Source organism: Pipistrellus hanaki (assembly GCF_964339955.1).
Source record: "Pipistrellus hanaki genome assembly, chromosome: 13".
Taxonomy (NCBI): domain Eukaryota; kingdom Metazoa; phylum Chordata; class Mammalia; order Chiroptera; family Vespertilionidae; genus Pipistrellus; species Pipistrellus hanaki.
This window is the reverse complement of record NC_140515.1, coordinates 31854417-31873423: the sequence shown is the minus strand read 5'-3', so window position 1 is coordinate 31873423 and position 19007 is coordinate 31854417. Positions and strand designations below refer to the sequence as shown.

The window sequence follows — 19007 nt, the reverse complement described above, 5'->3', positions numbered from 1 at the left end:
CTCTTTTGGTCCCTATAGTTATGCTAGAGAGGCATGCATGTTGCCTTGCATAAGAAAGCTGAGGTCTGAGAAGTTCACATCTTGGACTCTTAGCACAAATTGGCAATGGCAAGAGTTGAACTTGGATTTCTTGGATCATTTAGTCTTTTCTCTCCCTTCACCTATGTTGCCTTTCTCTGTGAGGATAAGGTTACAGGGTCAACAGAGGGTCAAGGGAGGGCCCTGGCAGGAAATTAGGGAGAAGTTGCCAACAGACAGTCTGTGACCCCGGTAAGAAGTTAAGTAAAGCAATGCTCTGTGGGGAGGAAGTGAGACTGGGCATGGTATATAGAATCCATAAGAGGGATACCTCAGCCTGAAAGTTCAGGAAAATTGCATGAGGGCAAGATTGATGGCCACAGGTTTCCTGGGTTGCCTCAGCCCTTAGGCAGCACTGCCCAATGGACAACAGTGGGAAAGCACGCCATAAACCAGGCTACCACTCCTGGCTATAACTGTGCTCCATAAACCTGGCTATACTTCCATTCTCAGATGGCCAGGGCAGGTCAGTGGTTCTCACTCTCCCTGGCCCCAAAGTTATTATTTTATGTTACTGGTCACCTATATTTGGATTCCATTCCAATTCCAAAGTCCAGGTCTTTACATACCTTAAGTCAGGGGATCTCCTGTTGGGGGCAGGGAAATACATGATAATCATGAGATTCTGGTGGAAGCTATACACTCTCTTCCCACGAAAATATACTTCCTACAAATGTTGCATACAATTTCAGAGGGTATTTAAATCACATTGGATTTTTCCATCAGTCCCAGAAAAAAATCTGTAGATCTGATTGTAAGCCTTGTTTTAAACTATTGGGTTGAGCAGAAGTCAATGGGAACGAACAATTCTGTGTGGTAATAAACAAGCAAAAATGGATAAAATACCTCCCACCAAACAGGAATGTGAGGACATAAGCCCTCCGCTCATTGGGAGTGATGCCCAAAGGAACATCTTAGAGACAGCATGGCCCTGAGGCATGAAGCCATGGTAGATCCCTCCTAAGAATAGACTACTGAGGCCCCCAAAAGGGAAAACCCACTGCTGGGAAGAGAAGCTATGAGGAAAACTTCTACATTTTATTGAGAAGCAAAAATAAAGCTATGCATAAGTGGAAAGAAAGACTATATTCTTAGATGGTAAGAGTCAACATTTAAAGGTATAGATACTTCCACTATTAATCATAAATGTAAACAATCCCAGCTAGTTGTTTTGTTCTGTGGGTGGAGGAACTTTTAAAGATGATACTAAGAACAGAGATTGGCAAACTATGGTGGGCTACCCAAATCCAGCCCACTGCTGTTTTTGTAGATAAAAGTTTTATTGGAACACAGCCACACTCATTTGTTGACCTATGACCTGTGGCTGCTTTGTAGCTACACAGGCAGAGGAGAGTAGTTACTAGACTATATGACCCACAAGAGCCTAAAATATTTATTATCTGTCTCTTTATAAACAAGTTTGCAAACTTCTGACCCAGAACATTTAAACACATAAAAATATCCCTCAAAAACATAGGATTGAAATGGGCAGACTAGCCTTACCAAATTTTAAAATGTTTTATAAATACATATTACTTAAATTAGTTTGGTACTGATACAAAAATAGAAAATTGCTCAATGAGACAGAAGAAATATGTCCAAATATTGGGAGAACTTACATCTAGTATTTGATAAAGAGCCATCTCAACTCAGCCATGATTGATGGACTCTTCATTAAACTATATTGATATGTAAAAAAAGGGGGGAGGGATCTTAATACTTTCATCATAGTTTACATAAAAGGAATTCCAGATGAGTGTACTATTTAATAATAATGGAATGATAACAAAGTTAAAATGAAAATCTACAAAGGAAATAAGGTGATGTATTGACTTAAAATTTTTTGAAAATCTACCCAGTAACTTTACCATAGCAAAGCCAAAAAGACACATGGAAAACAAGACACAGTATCATCAATAGGAGACAGAGGTTGAATGTAAAGAGTGCCAACAAATCAATGAGGAAATAATAAAACTAACAGAAAATCAGCAGAGATCATCAACAGGCCGTTCATACTAGACAAAAAAGAAATAAAAAATATCAGATAAACATATGGAAAAATGCTCATTCCACTCTTGATTAAAGATGTGTAAATTAAATTTATTGATTTATTTTTAGAAAGAGAGAGAAAGAGGTGGGGTGAGGGGGGAGAGAAAGAGAGAAACATCAATTTGCATTTCTGCTTACTTATGCATTAATTAGTTGCCTCCTGTATGTGCCCTGACCTAAGAGCAAATCTTATATCAGAATGATGGTATGTCAGAACGATGTTCTAACCAACTAAGCTACCTGGCAGGGCTAAAATGTGTAAATTAAAACAAGTTTGATATCTTAATATACCTGTCAGGTTAGCAGATTGTTAAAGATATAAAAAGTGTCAAGGGTATGTGGAAACAGACATTTGCATACATAGTTTGAAGAGAGTAATTACAGTCTTGTTGGAGGGTAATTTGTATTTGTGAACATTGCAAATTCATCTGCACTTTGACCCGGTGTCCCCATATTTAGAAATTTATTCTACAGATCTATTCAATACATAAAGATATTTAAAACAGGAGACTAATTGCACATTGTTTGTATTAGTAAGATAACAAGAAACAACCTTAATACTCATCATTAGGGCTTCATTGTGTCAATGTTTCTCAAACCTGAGTAATGTATCAATTCCATTTAAGGGAAAAAATTCCCAGAAACTCTTTCTATTGAGTTTAATTATTTTTATTAGGATGTCCTCTAAAATGTGGAAATGTTGAACTAAGCATACATTTTGTAGATTTAAAGTTCTTATAATTCTGTAAATAAAGACAAATGTATAAATTATATACAATCAAAACAAAACTAATAAAACTCAAGTAAACAGTAGTAAGTCTACTAGAATGTGAATGGAGTATTCCGCTGAAACCACATGCTAAAAGTGGGAGCCTGTAGATATGGATTCAATTTTATATATAAAACCCATACTTTCAACAATACAAGGGCATGCTTATATAAATAGGCTTTAAAAGTATATCAATGCATTAAGGCTTTGCTCGCTAGTTCAGGCTATTCAGATCCATGGTTAATTAGAACCTGCGAATGCCCCTTTAAATGCCCTGTGCTTGATAATCCCATGAAGTTACCCAATCTAGTTGAAGATAATGTGCATCGTGGCTTATTGAAATATGTGTCCAATAGCATATAATCTAATTATCACTGTAAGTGAGACCAGCAACAGTCTTCTTGGGGCACTTATTGCTGTTTTGTTGTTAACCAGTGGGGACACGCTGTGCATGCACAGATGCAGATGCTGTGGAGGGCGTGGTTTGAGTTCAGTGGCTTCCATCTGGAGGACTTAGCTTTCCTCCTTACTTTTCTCTTTTCAAGTGATTTTGAAATCTTTACTTCCACAGACTGCCATGATGCTGTTTGACCTTCATTTGTAGTGACTTGCATGGTAAACACAAATGATGGTGTGAATGATGGTGCTGCAACTTTGGGCAATTCTTAGTTAAAACATGACCCAAATGTGGCTTTTACTCATTGACTTTTGAAATATTATCAAAATGAAAATACAGCTGAAACCAGTTTGGCTCAGTGGATAGAGTGTCGGTCTGCAGACTGAAAGGTCCCAGGTTCGATTCCAGTCAAGGGCATGTACCTTGGTTGCGGGCACATCCCCGGTGGAGGGTGTGCAGGAAGCAGTTGGTCGATGTTTCTCTCTCATCAATGTTTCTAACTCTCTATCCTTCTTCCTTTCTCTCTGTAAAAAATAAATAAATAATAAATAAAATATATTTTAAAAAAAGAAAAAAAGAAAATGCAGAAACCACAAAGTCTGAGTTCCTGGCTATCAGGCTCACTGTAATATGGTGGAATTGGAAAGTTACAGAGAAAGACTTGCAACAAAGGGGCGAGGGGAGAGAAAACCCCAACTCCAATGTCATAGTCACAGGGTATATTTCCTGGGAAGGCCTGGTGTGCCTGCTTAAATTGTGCCTGAGCTTTGGAACGAGGGGAAGATGGGTTCAGATTTGGGCTCTTCCTCACCAGCTGCCTGATTTGGGCCTTGCAGAATGGTGAATGCCAGGGCTGGCACTGTGGCAGCCAGGCCCTCAGCTCAGGGTCACCCACTCAGCTCTTCTGCCAGACCTAATCGACCTTGCTCCTCATTCATGATGCCACTTTGAGCCCCTCCAGGCAGAGTCCTCCAGGGCAGAGGTCAGGGGCAGTGGGGCCATGGGGGAAGATGTGCACTGTAGTTCCCCTGAAAGATCTGGAGGATGCAGCTCTGGGTGGTTGAGTAGATGTTGGTGGAGAGCATTTAAGCATTTAAAATCCTTACGTCAGATGTTTTCATGCACTTCCCTGCCAAGAAGTCCAAAGGGTGCTTGGTTTAACTGTGGTTATTTACAGCCTAAAGAAAGTGGCTGGCAGTTCACAGGAAGCCAAGGGTTTTATTTCTCACTCCTGTTTTCCATTTCTGTGATTTATGACCCTTGAGTCTGGCAGAACTTGCCTGAAAAGCTCTGTACTCAGTCTGCTCCCACCCAGCCCCTGTGGTAAGCAGGCCTGTTTTCTGGAGGTGCAGGGAGGACTAGGCCAGTGGTTGGCAAACTGTGGCTCGCAAGCCACGTGCAGCTCTTTGGCTCCTTGAGTGTGGCTCTACCACAAAATACCACGTGTGGTGAGCACATACAGTGCAATTGGAGGAGTACCCTAATTCAGTTAATAACAATGTACCTACCTGTATGGTTTAAGTTTAAAAAATTCGGCTCTCAAAAGAAATTTCAATCGTTGTACTGTGGATATTTGGTTCTGTTGACTAATGAGTTTGCCGACCACTGGCCTAGGGGGTGTGCCCTTGGGAGAGGAGGCCCAGATGCTGGACCTACTGTCCAGGGTGGCTGGTCCACCAGGCTGTCCTCTTCTATTTCTGGCCTGGGGCACACAAGCCACGAAGCTCTTGGCATAAAAACTGAGGTCAAAGTTACAATGCACTGTTGCTGTTTTTTTCCACCTGCCATTTGACTTCTGATTTTCCTCAGGTAAAAATGTTTATTTTTGGAAGACTGCCCTCTCTGATCAAGGCTATCATCATCCACTTTTATTTGGACTCTTTGGCGCTTTAGTATCTGAGCGATATTTCCTCACCTTGCCTACCCACTACTCATGATATTTCCTCACCTTGCCCACCCCCTAGCCATGACTTAATTTAGGGAGGAGGTCCAATCTGGAGTGTGCACTGGCCTGGGCATTGACCGAAGGTTCCTCTCCCTTCCAGCCAGCTCCTCGACAACCTGGGTGGAAATGGTAGCTGTGCTGGACACATCGGTGGTGCTTCATAAATAACTGCTGAAGGGATCGAAGGGATGAGGGATGCCCAGTTGTCCAGGCCCATCCACAGAAGTGCAGTTCTGCCTCTCTGCCCAACTTGGTACATTCAACATGTTCACTGAGGTGTAAAAATAACAACATGCACAGTAATTCTCAATGCAACTGAGCACGGCCTCTGTACCAATCTCTTCTAATGCTTATTACAATGCTGTAAGAGAGGTACTATTATTCCCATTTTACAGACCAGGAAGTAGAGGCGAAGCAATTTGCACAAGTTCTCAAAGCGAGTTAGTTGTCGAGATGGGATGCACACTCAGTTCCATTTGACTCCTGAGCCTGCACTTGAGATCACTATCAAATAGTCTTCTTTCAGGTCATTTGAGTCCCTTAGGCTTTCAAGGCTCTTATTGGAGGAACCTGCAGGGATTCTACTCCTACCCCTGTTAGAGTTGTTTCTTGGCTTCCCAGTCAAGCACTTGGAGCACTTGCCCGCCCCAGATCTCTTCCTGATGCTTTTCAGGGACACTGCCTTTTGTCCCCCCTGCATTTTCAGCATCCTGAGGCTGAATCTGGGAGCACCAACCAAGCCCAGCAAAACGCCTCCACCCGTGATCCTGATCCTGGCTACTTCCTCTTCCCTCTTTTCTCGGCCATTCCAGAAGTTTATCATTTTTATTAGCTTTTCAACAGACCTGCTATTGGCTTTCTTGACCCTCTCTAATTTAGCACTTATTGCTTCATTAGTATTGGCCTTAATCTTTATTATTTCTTTCTTCTACTTCCTCTGGGTTCATTTTACTCTTGTTTATCCAGTTTAGGAAGATGGATGTTTTAGCTCTTCAGTATTTGTCTTTTCTTCACTTAAGGCTGTGCATTTTCCTCTAAATACTTCTTCAGCTGAATCTTGTGAGCTTTGCTGTGTGTAATTCTTATGTCATTGTATTCAAAAGATTTTCTTAAATTACATTTTAATTCCCTTTTTGAGTCATGTGTCATTTAGAAGTGTGTTTCTTAACTCCCCAATAAATGGGGTTGGGGGTCTGTTTTGGTTTATCTTTTGAGAACTGATTTCACTTAAAAATTTTCACTCTTACTTCAAAATAGAAACACCCTCCCATTTATCACATTTATCACTCCTGGCCCTGTGACAGGAACTTATTTCTCACTATTACAGTTCCTTACAGAGCTCTCCCCCCGCCCCCCCGACACACACACACACACACATACACCTCCTACACCCTCCCTCCCCCAGGCTGTGTCAGTTTTCCCACTTGAAGTGAAGAAATTGAGGTTAAAGTCTTCACCTGATGTCTCATAGCTATAATGTGTGAGTTGGAGTTGTTGGGGTGGTTAGAAGGTGGTCCAGTCAAAGCCAGCTCTTTCTGATTCTAAAGCTAAGCCCTGTCCTGCCCCCTCCCCTCCATTTCATAGTCAAGGGAATGTGAACTGTGAGGAGGCATGGGAGTGTCCACTTCAACATCACCACGCCAACCTCTCCCTCCCTGCACTTACCCCTTCGCTTCCTGCCTTGTGTCTGTCTTCACTAATTACAGTGCTCCTCAGCCTTCCTGGGTGGTCTTTTACAAACTCAGGCTCTGGTCACTGGCTCTCCTTGTTTTAGCTCCTACAGCAAGGAGCAATGCTCCTGTGGCCAGAGCACCAGAAAATGAATTACAAAAATGCAGAAATAGCTTGGAGGGAAGGGCCTGTCTTGGGATGTGAGTGACACGTCATTTGAGCAGCCGATGGATGTCAGCGCCTGCCTGACGCCCACACTCCACCTGTCGGGCAGACCTGTCTGCAGGCAAGCGGCTTCTTTGTGATCCCATCATAAAACAAGCCCATCCGGGTAGCTCATCCTCAGCAAACACCGAGGAGAAAAACGGGGACGCTGGCCATTCTTTGGCACCCGGGCTTTCATTACGGTGTTGTCCCCAGGCTGTTGTCCCCGCTACCCTCCTGCAGGCAGTCTCCTGCTGTCAGATTACTCAGGGCAGCCTGAGAGAGAATATGCTCCTGCACATGTCCTTTCCTGAGAGTCCGCCAATAAATAATAAATAAACTCGGGAGTTTCTGGGGCCTTCTGTTTTATAATGAGGTGGTTTGAGCTTGAGGTAGTAAGAGCGTAAGTCATTCAAAGAGAAATGGAGAAAGGACAGGGTCCAGGTATTCTGAGTGTCAGGGATCTAACCTGCTAGGTGTCAGTCTTTTAAAAGGCTTTAGCTGGTGGAGGTTAATGCTGAGTGCACACTGGCCAAGGGCTGGGGCAGGCATTGGATGGGTGATCCCGGCAGGGCTGCCCCCAGGGTGTCCCCTCTATGCCATGGTGTCTTCACTGGCTTAATGTGAGCTAAGCGGCCAGTTTACTTTGTGGTGTTTGTTCAGGGTGTGTATAGGGCAGGAGGAACTGTCCATTTTTTTTTGTTAAAATAAAATTTTTTTTTGTCTTTTACAAAAACTATGCATGATCATGCTGGGTAAGATCTAATTAAGTGGGGGAAAAAGGAAGCCTTCTTTTAATTTCAGCATTTACAGTCACTTTAACACTCTTGAGTACTTTTTTTCAGGCTTTGCTCAAGGAAAACATATTTATGCAAATGGGTCTTATAGTGTTCATTTTCTTTTGAATCCTACGTTTTCACATAACTATATGTTGGAAACATATTTTTGTGTCAATAGCAATTCTGGTGTAGTGTGTAATGGCTGCATTGTATTTCATTGAAGCATGATTGATTTAACCAATATTGAATTGTTGGGCTTTTAGTCCCCCTCCTTAAACAGAGTTGCAATCAGTGACCTTAAAGTTAATTTGATATGTACATCCTTAATCTTTATAGCCCTGGGATGAACCCTAGAAGAATTGTTGGGTCAAATGGTAGCCTCTTGTCCTTAATGCTGTTTATCTGCATTGCCTAGAATTGAACTCATTATGCTTTCACTCACATAGTTTCATTGGGAAGGTTCTGTGTGTTTTCTTTTTTTTTTTTTTTTTTTAAATATATTTTATTGATTTTTTACAGAGAGGAAGGGAGAGAGAGAGTCAGAAACATCGATGAGAGAGTCATCGATCAGCTGCCTCTTGCACACCCCCTACTGGGGATGTGCCTGCAACCAAGGTACAGACCAGAATCGAACCCGGGACCCCTCAGTCCCCAAGCCGACGCTCTATCCATTGAGCCAAACCGGTCCCGGCTGTTTTCTGTTCTCACTATATGACACAATAGACAAATGAGATAGACATTCCCAGGCCTGGATGGTATGTACATTGTGAGCACAACCTCATGATAGCACCTAACACTCTGCATTGTAATAATTTGCTTACCCTTCTTTCTCTCCCAATGCCTGGTGCATAGTAGGTGCTATCATTTCATTCAGTTATTTAAGAAACATTTATTGGGTGCCTGCTATGTGCTAGGGACACCTCACGGAGCAAAGAAGATTAACATCCGTGCTCTCGGGGAGCTTTTGTGGAACTGAGCTTTGTGGTCAGTGACTGCCCTCTCTCCAGCAGTGGTGTCTCCATCTTCTTATCACCAGATTCTCTCTCAGGTCTTCCCTGGGCACCCTGGGAACTCTGCAGTAGTCAAAGCTTGCCTGAGTGATTTGGCACTTAGCCTATGCAGTGCGAATTATCATCTGTATTTTTATAGCTCTCTCTTGGCTGCCCCAGCTTGACCTAGGACAACTGGAATGGGTGAAAACACCATGAAAATGGAGACCACGGCTTCCGCATCTCTAGGTTCCTAGCTCCGAATACTGCCTTAGGCAGAGCTGCTCACGAGCTGATGCTCTGCACACCTTATCAGGCCCACCCTGGGACCCTGCCTTGGAGCTACTGGTAACCCATCTTCTCTACCCTGGCTCCCCAGCATTTAGTGCTTGAATTGCATCTTCCACCTCTGAACTTATGAGGACAAGTGGCTCTAAGATGAGTAGAAAAAGCCAAATTCTCAATGAAGTAGAAAGCATATAAAACTTATAGAAGCAAACTCAAGCAAAAACAACAAAAAAATTGCATTCTGATCAAGTGCATGATGCCTGAGAGAACCTCACTGTGTACCTCAGCTTCTCTTAGCCACAGCGAAGCCTTGGGTTCCTGGTCACAGCTCTGTTCTGGGCCTTTTCTGTCCTAGCCCGTCTCTGCCTACTGCTGACTCTTCCTCTGTTCTTTGCCAGGCTCCCCTCCCCTCTGATCTGTTCCAGGCCATGCCAGGCTAGTTGATTAATTTCTTATCACAAAGCTCTCGTACACGCCGTAGGGTTCTCAGCCTTTCTGCCAGCACCTGCTCAAAATTCCTTCCTTAAAACATGATTCTTAAGAGCCTGTGAGTTCTGCCGGTGTTTTTATTGCGCTGGTTATTTCTTTCTCTGTTGGTACCACACAGACATTTTCAAGTGTCAGAGAGGTGGGAGGCCCCTTCCTCAGTAGGAATGGGCTCTGCTAAGCCCCATGGGGAAAGGCCCGCCCTTCACTGCTGGGGAGGCCTTCCCACAAAACCCCACCGTGCCGCCGCGGGAGGAGCTTGTCAGTCCCCCCTTCATTTAGAGGAGCGGGAGAGAAAAAGACACTGACTCCTTCGGTTTTAAAACACTCAGTCCCAGAACACGCTTTCATCTACTGCCCTCAAAGCCCTTTCGTCTCATGTCCTTTCATCCAATATCAAATGCTCACCTGACCATCACCGCCAGCATTCAGGATGGCCAACTTGCTCCTCTGCTGGAATTGAACTGTTTGATGATTTACATGTGGACTCACCAGGAATCCAATCCAGATCTGACTGTGATTATTAAAGCTTGCAGCTCTATTTCAGGGAAAGCGGTTAAAACTGGAGGGAAATGAATCAACCATGGAAAGTTGCTGGGCTTGGTGGAGAAATTCTCCTGCAAAAGGTCAACGGAGAAGCTTAATTTGGGGGTGTTAGGCTGGTAAGGAAGGAGTGTAGATGGGAGGGGAAAACAGGGTTACTGTCTGTGTGGGTTACTGTCTGTCTATTTGGGGCTTCCTCAAGCCCACCTGAGCTTTATTCTTAGGACTCGTCTCAGCCCCATCCTCCTTTGGATCCTTATGATCAGCTGTCATCCATAACTTTGCATCTGTGCATGGCTTATCCCCTCAATGAGGTGGCAAGCACATAGGCACTGAACTAGCCTCTGCTGCTTGGCCGGTTGATTGACAATTCGGGAATAAGAATCTGGATCTGCCCCATGCACAGTGCTTGCTACTGTTTTGGGGGGAAGATGGCTGGGGCAGAACTGACCCATGTTTTTTGCCAACATGGAACCAAAGTGTGATAAAATATATTGTTGGTAGCACTAGAAAATTAAAGGCGGCTTTCAATTGGCATGGCAAGCCAACAGCAACCTCTGTGAGGAGCTTCGTGTAATGCGTATATTGTCTCCAATGGGGGCCTTGATGACTGATTGGTGAAAAGCCATGTCACAACCTAGACTTATTATGCTCTCTCACAGAAGAGGATAAGAATGACAGCACAGTGATCTATTAGTGCTGTCTGTGGGGTTAATGGTAGCTATCCTGCTGCTAGTGGTCTATGAAGAGAGCAAAGGAAAGGGAAATGGTGCAGGGGGAATCAATAGTATTAGCAGAGTCATAGTAATAAATGCAATCACTTATTTCCAGGATGATCTTTATTGAACTGGTTATGAATTTGATAGTTTTTTCTTTTTTACTTTATAAGTTGGAAGGATGAGAATTTGGGAAAAACCAACTCTCTGGTAGACAGTAGACACAATGAATTGATTGAAGCTGGGTTTTCAGCCCTGGCTGGGTGTCTCAATTGGTTAGAGCATGGTCCTATACACCAAAATGTTGCAGGTTCCATCCCCACTTGGAGCACATACAACAGAGGCAACCAGTTAGTTTCTCCTTCCCTCCCTCCCTCCCTCCCTCCCTCCCTCCCTCCCTCCCTCCCTCCCTCCCTCCCTTGCTCCCTCCCTTCTTTCCTCCCTCCCTCCTTCCCTCTCTCCCTCCTTCTCCCCCCCCCCCCTGTCAGATCAATGAAAACATATCCTCCAGTGAGGATTAAAAACAAAGGCAGGGTTTTCATAATCTTTGTAAAGGAGAACTGAGAAATGGCTGTATATGTAGAGGAGGAGATCTGGGGATCTGGGGTATAGAGTGTGAGCTTTGATGTCAGAAAGACCTGTTTCTGAATCCTGGTTGTTACTAGCATGGCCATTGGCTAATCCATTTATCTGTAAAACAGCACAAGCAGTTTCCCAGCTAGGATGGTTATGAGGCTTGGGTAGCATCATGCATATTTAGAAAGGTGTCTGGCACAGTGGCTGGTAGGAAAAAGCTACTTATCAAACCACATCTCTGGTTTGCTGATGCCATCACCAGCCTGGCATTTCCTATTTCATTCTAGTCGCACGGTTTGGTGGCCTCTGACTCACAGACCAAGAAAGCGTTGTGTGGTTTATGGGACTTTTTGAATCTTTTGTTTAACAATAATCATATTAGTATCATAAGCTTAAGGAGAGAGCTCAAGTTTCTAAGAGATATAGAAAGTTCCTGGAAAAGGTAACAGTAAGCCCTAGAAATACCCATGCAGAGGTGGAAGGTTCAGGTATCATGGACATTGTAGAGAAGATTACTAGGGTGGACAGAAAGGAAGAATGAGAGTCTATGTGTAGATTTTTTTTTTTTCAAAATGAGGTTCACATCATTGTTTTTTAAGAATCTCAAAAAAATTCTGAGGAAAAACATATTGGTTTTCGTGTGTACCTTTTTAAATAGTCCAGTGCATAAAAATTAGATTCTTTTTGATGATTTGGCAGGGAGAGATGGAGATATACTTTTGGGAGATGTGTTCATTTACATAATTTTCACAATTCAATGGCATGAGGCATATTATCCACATCTTTCAGCCGAGGAGACTGAGAGCAAAATATTTAACATGTAGACTCAAGTGGCACAGCTGGCAGGAGGCCAGGGTTCACTTTCATTCTTAGGGAAGAGAGAGACTGTTGGCCCCTGAGAAACTTTCCTGGAAATGTCTTCCCTTCCCAGGCCCAGGGGGTGCCTTCCGTTAGGCCCCCACAGCAGTTGGGTCTTTTACCATCACCTCATAGAATGCACTTATCTGTCCCATGCTTATCTGTTCACTAGTCTTTATCTCCAGAATGAACTCCTATATCACAAAAACCATGTGCTCTCCATCTCTGGTCCTTCCTGGGGGTGGCTGGTGTACAGTAGGTGCCAGAGAACGTTGTTTGAATGCATGTTGGAAGACAGCACTTTAGGTGTCCTTTAAGCCACAGTGTGTGTCATCATCCTCTATTCATGGTCCTATTTGGGCTCATGCTCATCCCAACTCATCAACTCTAATGCTCTTCAAGTCCTCAAGTCCGTGGTCTCCTAAGACTCTCAGCTTCCTGGGTCCCAGCTTCCTTATGGTTGTTTCCACTCTTTCCAAGGGGCTTCTGCCTACACAGGCTTCCACACCCCCCTGCAGCTCACGATTCTTGGCCGTGTCTGCTCATCCCCCATGAATGAACCCACCACTCCGCATGCCCTCCAATCAGCCCTCTCCCAGGGCCTGGAGTTCTGTAAGCCCACACAACTGGGCAGCATGCAAGGTTTGCTACAGGAATAAAGTGAGTGCAAGGTGTGCTACAAGGATAAGAGGGGTGATGTAATAGGGGACATTTCAGTCCACTTCTGCCACTTCTCAGCTAAGGAACAACTACCACTCGGAGACTCTTTTCCTCATCTACAACAGGGCTACCATTTGGATCAGGTAGGGAGTTTATCAAAGCACAGATCTGACTCTGTCCCCGTGGAAATGCTGTGTGTGGAAGTGAACAACTAGGTAGAGAAGGTGGCTTAGCTGACCTCCCACATCAGCCCCACACCATACACTGTGATTTGACGGATCTGGGGATCCATCAACGGGCTATTACTTTGTGGAAATTGAACCTCCTAAGAAAGGAAAATGCCTCTGTGGGTGACAGAATAGAACAGAATGTGGGGATGTGTGAGAAAGGGCTGGCTCTCTGCAAGGAGATACACATTTTGTGGCATTTGTCAGCTTGGGTTCTTCCCCCCCCTGAGGGCAATCATCTCATGGAAGTCAAGACACCACTAAAAATGAGCAGTGAAGAAAAGAGAGAGAACACAAAAGGAAAGCACTTGGAAGTTTCATTTGTTCCTTTGTTTTGAAAGATTAATTTCTTAGTGCCAAGGGTGATGTTTTGCTGCTTGCATGTTTGTCATTAGTATTCCTTGTGAAAAGTTAAACACTTGAAACGGATAAAGATTACCTGCCAATGCTTTCCCCATGAATCAGATTGAAAATGCAAACTGTGACAGGAGGCAGAGACATTCATTTTATTTAGTAGGGAATCCGGAGAGGAAATTGCTGGGTTTCTGCCCTGCAGCTCCAGGGGCTAGTAGGTCACACAGGCAAATTCCTCATCCACTTCCCCTGCCCCCATCACCGCTCACGCCCTCCTCTTCCTTCTGGCTTCTCTCCTTCTCCTTTCCAAACTGTGCCCCATTACCACGCCACCCTCACTTCAGTTAGTAGCACTTGGGACCTCTTCAGAGAGGACAAGTTTCTCTTTCGGGGAGGGATAGAGCTTTGCTCATTTTTAATCTATTGAATTTAGCTATTTTTCTCCTCTGGAGATCAGAGAAGGCTAGGGATTAAATGATCAAGCTTTGCTACTTAATAGTTTCAGAAAATTAGTAAACTCTTGGATTTCAGGTACTTATTTATTATTATCAACTTAATAAAAGACTAACATGCTGATTGACTGTACCTTCACCACACCCACCAGTCATTCAGGCGTGAGTATGCAAATTAACCCGACTAAGATGGCAGGTTAATTTGCATACATAGGCGCTGAGCGGTTGCGGGCAGGACAGGATGCAGGTGTTCCCCACCACCCCAGCCGCTCTGGGCCTCTGGGCAGTGTGGGGAGGCAGAAAGGTGGCTCTGAGCAGAGTGAAGGCGCTGCCAGCACCCAGGGGAAGGAAGGCCCATTCTTGCATGAATCTTTGTGCATCGGGCCTCTAGTTTTTACATAAAATACAGCTATAACTACCTATTGGCTGATTCATTTAACTCATTCTACCCACTCTGTTGTTCACCACCTTCACCTGCCTGGAGTTAGTGTCAGGCAGAGCATTTCTCTCCAGCTGTTTGGAGACACCAGTTTTTAGGAGAGCTACAATGACTGATACACCTTAACTGGAGCAGCAGGTTGGAGCCCAGGTTAGCTTCAGACTCCCAGCTGGTGGGTCCCCAGTGAGAGGTATCAGAGGCATTGTTCTGGAATGTAATTCTTTCTGCTTCTCTCTCTGATCTATCTCCTGACTTCATTCCAGAGCTCTTGGCTCCTCTCCTGTGGCTGGATTTTGACTTGCCTTCTTCTCTTCTGCTCCTTTACCTCAGAGGGCTCTGTGCTATGTTGGGAGGACTGGTAGGAGGATAATGGGAATATGCATTGCTTTTTGCATAGGCATTTACCCATTGAGGAACTGTGGGGTGGGTTCACTTCTAGACGGTGCTTTACAGATGGCAGGCAGAGGAGTCTGGGAAGGGCATTCTTAGGATGGATATGTTTTCACTCTGCCACCTTCCTGGGATCACATGAGTTAGGTTCTCCTGGGAGCGTAAGATCCTCCATGAGCTGATCTTTGTTACCTCTCCAAGCCCCTCCCTCAGTCTCATGGTTAGTGTAATGCTTCCACACAGGCCCCTCCAAGTAGAGGAGTGGCTTCCTGGATCCTGTCACACCTCACACGTGTGACGGCCTTCCAGCCTAGCTCTTACCATGATCCGCTTCAGGAATGCCTTTGCCACTCTTCCGTGCCACTTCAAGCCTTTCAGTTCAGTCCATGAAGCCTCCCATGATCTCCCATAGTTTCCTGCTAATTACTTATGCTGGGACTTGACATTTGCCAGAGGCTAGTTTAGGTGCTGGTGATGCAAAGAAGAATTGTGCATGGTTCCTGGTTGCAGTGAAGTCACATCGAGGCTTTATCTTTTATGTATTCCCCCTGTTTGTTTCAGTCATTAACATAGGGCTCAATATCCAGAAACATGCAGAAAATGTGTGCATTCTCCAAATGGTACCGTCATGGGCAACGTCCTTATTTCTACCCCAAGGCCTTTGCACATGCTGCCTCCTCTGCCTGGATTGTTCTTCCCCTGCTTTGGACAACTACATGCCATTATGTCTTAATTGAAATAGTATTTCCTCATGGAAGCCTTTTGAGTGCTGGACACTATATGGGGTTCATTTTTTATATGCACCTGTGGCTTCTTACACTTTTCTATCATAATATTGATCACCGTTTTTACTGGTCTGCTTATGGGATGATTTGAATACTTTTATATCCTTTTCCAGACTGTAAGCTCTATTAGGTAAGGGTGATCTAATTTGTCCACTGCTCTTTGTCCAGTGGCAAGTCTACCATGGTGCTAGTTGCTATTTGGTTCATTTGTCTGAAATAAATGGCTGGATGAGTGAGTGATTGAAAGACTAAAACCAGGCCTTCCCAAACAGCAATTCAGAGACATCCACACAGTCTCTGCCTTTCTTTTCCTTCCAGCTGCCTATAGCCAATGCTTTGTCCTCCCAGTCCTCCCAGGTCTCTTGTTCCTGTGTATTTCCAGGTGTCAATGTGGTTCTTGTATTGATTGGCGCATGATGAGTTTGTGTTTTCTGCGTAATATTTAATGTTTTCCCCCTAGTGGCTTTTGGTCCCCAGTTGTGCTGGGGAGTCCTTCTTGAGCACAGTGGTGTGACCCATTCTGGTGATCATGCTGCTTACGGGCATCTGTGGGCAGGACAGAGCCATGAGGAATGACAGGATGAGAACATTGGTGTTATTGTGTCTTGAGCTCAGCAATCATTTCTGAGTATTTCCCCCCCTTTTTTTCTTTTTCTTTTTTAACGTAGTAAACTTTGATCCTTTGTCTTCATTCAGTAAGCATCAAAGGTAGATTCTTGTTACGGTACTCATTTCATGTTGTTTTTTTTTGTGACACAGAAATCAGAGATCGGTAGGAGACATTCTTCGTTGTCTTTAGAAGGCTGGTCTTACCAAAGAGAAATAATAGGTTAGTTTAGTGTAAGAATGTAGGCTTTTCATGGTGTTTCACATGACTTCAAAGTAACAGAAGGTCACATCACAGCGAGACAGCATGTCTGGTGTGCTCTTTGCCTTTCTCGTGGCAAATCGGGCATGTGTGCCTCTCCCATGTGCCCTCCTGAGGGGCACCAACGTGTGTTTACTGCATTGTTTCCCTGTGCTGGTGACGAAAAGGTGGACAGGTATGTGCATGGGGCCAAGACTGAGGACACAATTGTGTTAGATAAATAAGCACAGCCTTCTTCCTTAAAAGCCCAAGGGCATGACTGGAGCATTAGCAGGGAATGGGAAGATGGAGCTCCTATTCAGTGAAGCCCTTCAGCAGCTCGATGAGATCTTTAATATCTGTGGACTTTCACTAAGGTGAGAAGTAGGGCTTTATGCGGATACATATTTATTCATATGTATTCAGCTGCCTGACAAAATCTAATTTCCTCCAGTAGCTGAGAGTCTGCTGACATCTGTCAGAAAGCAGGCCCACAAACAATTGCAATAGAATCTGCTGCTGTTTTACGGTGATTTTACCCTACTCATAGGTTCAAGGAGATAATATTGTATTTGAGGGTTCTCTGATGTGCTACACTGTGCAAGGCACAGTGAAGTGGATACCACCTACTGCTGAACTTGAACAAATTCCAGAGTCACAAATTCTTGGAGTTTGAGGGAAGCATGGAAAGGCTATCCATTCATCATATGCTTGACTCCCTTCTCCAACATCTGGAACAAGCTTTTTCCACCCCTGCTTACCCACTTCCAGTGACAGGGAGCGCTGTGCCCTCCCAATGAAGCCCAGTTGCTCTTTGAATTGGGACTCATCCAATGTATGTATGTGTATGTGAGTATGTGTGTGTGCATGCAAGTATGAGTGTGTGTGTGTTTGCATGCAAGTGTAAGTGTAATGTATATGTGGCATGTACAATATCATCCATTATTTTATGTCTAGTGTGTGTGGATGAATCTCCTGCCGTTTACCTCTCCAACATTTCTTTATTTTTTTAATATATTTTATTGATTTTTTACAGAGAGGAAGAGAGAGGGATAGAGAGTTAGAAATATCGATGAGAGAGAATCATCGATCAGCTGCCTCTGGCACACCCCCTACTGGGGATGTGCTTGCAACCAAAGTACATGTCCCTGACCAGAATTGAACCCGGGACCTTTCAGTCCGCAGGCTGACGCTGTATCCACTGAGCCAAACCGGTTTCGGCTACCTCTCCAACATTTCTAAAGAGAAATAGAATTTTTCTAGGATTGTCAGATATTTTGGATTCTTGCAGCCTCCCTCCACTGATACAGTTAATTGAGGGCTGATCTTGTTTGCAAATGTTATGCATTATTCATCCAGGGTCTCCATGGACACCTCATTTCCTGCCTTATAGGAAGGAAATCAACAAACAGATGGGTGTCATTGCTGTTGCATTGTTGTGCCGAAAGAAAAATGGTGGATTTGTTCCCCTGTTTGCACAAGGAGCCTTCTCCTGCCAACAATCAGGAAGCCTCACTGTCTGCCAGGGACGGTATTTAGACCTGCATTAGATCTGCTTGCTTTCCTCATTATGTACGTGTAGCCAGGGCTGTGGTATAAGCTGATATTCAACAGACACATAAGTATTTGCTATTATTGTGATTATTAATGCACACCCTGACTTTCAGTCCAATGAAGGAATTAAGGTTAATCTGGCATATCTGTCATAAATGATTTCATTTTGGGTCCTCAAGATTATCACATTCTTTTCTAAGGGCTCATAAACTATCTAAGATGTTCCCTACAATTTTCCAGAGCACCACTGTGTATCTTGCGACAAATATTTTTGGATTCATACTTTCTCATTTCTTAAAAGTTAAGACTTTTGCCATTTTCTGATCTTCAGGCATTGCTCTCGCTCAGCTATTACACAGCTGTCTCTGGCAGATCGCAGTGATGTATTAAGTGTCATTGTGTATCACACACCAATCTAAGAGCTTCTCATTCATTGTCACATCTACTTCCTGCCTTTTCAGGTCAGCACTAGGATCATCTCCAATGTACAAATATGAACACTTAAATATCTTAGACATTTATACATATCTCCAAGGTTTAAACATTTTTATTATTATTATTAATTTGAGAAAGAGAGGAAAGGAGCGAGAGAGAGAGACAGAGAGAGAGAGAGAAAGAGAGAGAGAGAGAGAGATCAATGTGAGAGAGAAATATCAATTGATTGACTCCCACATGCATCCTGACCTGGAATCAAACCAGGGAGCTTTTGGTTCACAGGATGATGCTCAACCAACTGAGCCACACTGGCTAGAGTATTATCTCTCAGGTTTAGAGAACACAAATGTCTTCCCTGAGATTGCTCACCTGGCAAATGGCAGAATCTGAATTTGAACACCCACATCATTGTTCACAAGGAAGGTGGTTTGAAGACTGACTTGAGCAAAATTTAAAAATGGAGGGAAGGGGATCACAGTTGTCATCTGAGAAAGCATTTGGGAGCTGGTTTCAAGT

At 43.9% G+C, this 19007-nt stretch overlaps 1 protein-coding gene across 1 annotated transcript in view; it reads left to right on the top strand.

The window, feature by feature from the left end:
- CLSTN2 (calsyntenin 2) overlaps positions 1 to 19007 on the top strand; it is a 908802-nt gene that overhangs the window by 112095 nt on the left and 777700 nt on the right. The gene's annotated exons all lie outside the window — the stretch shown is intronic.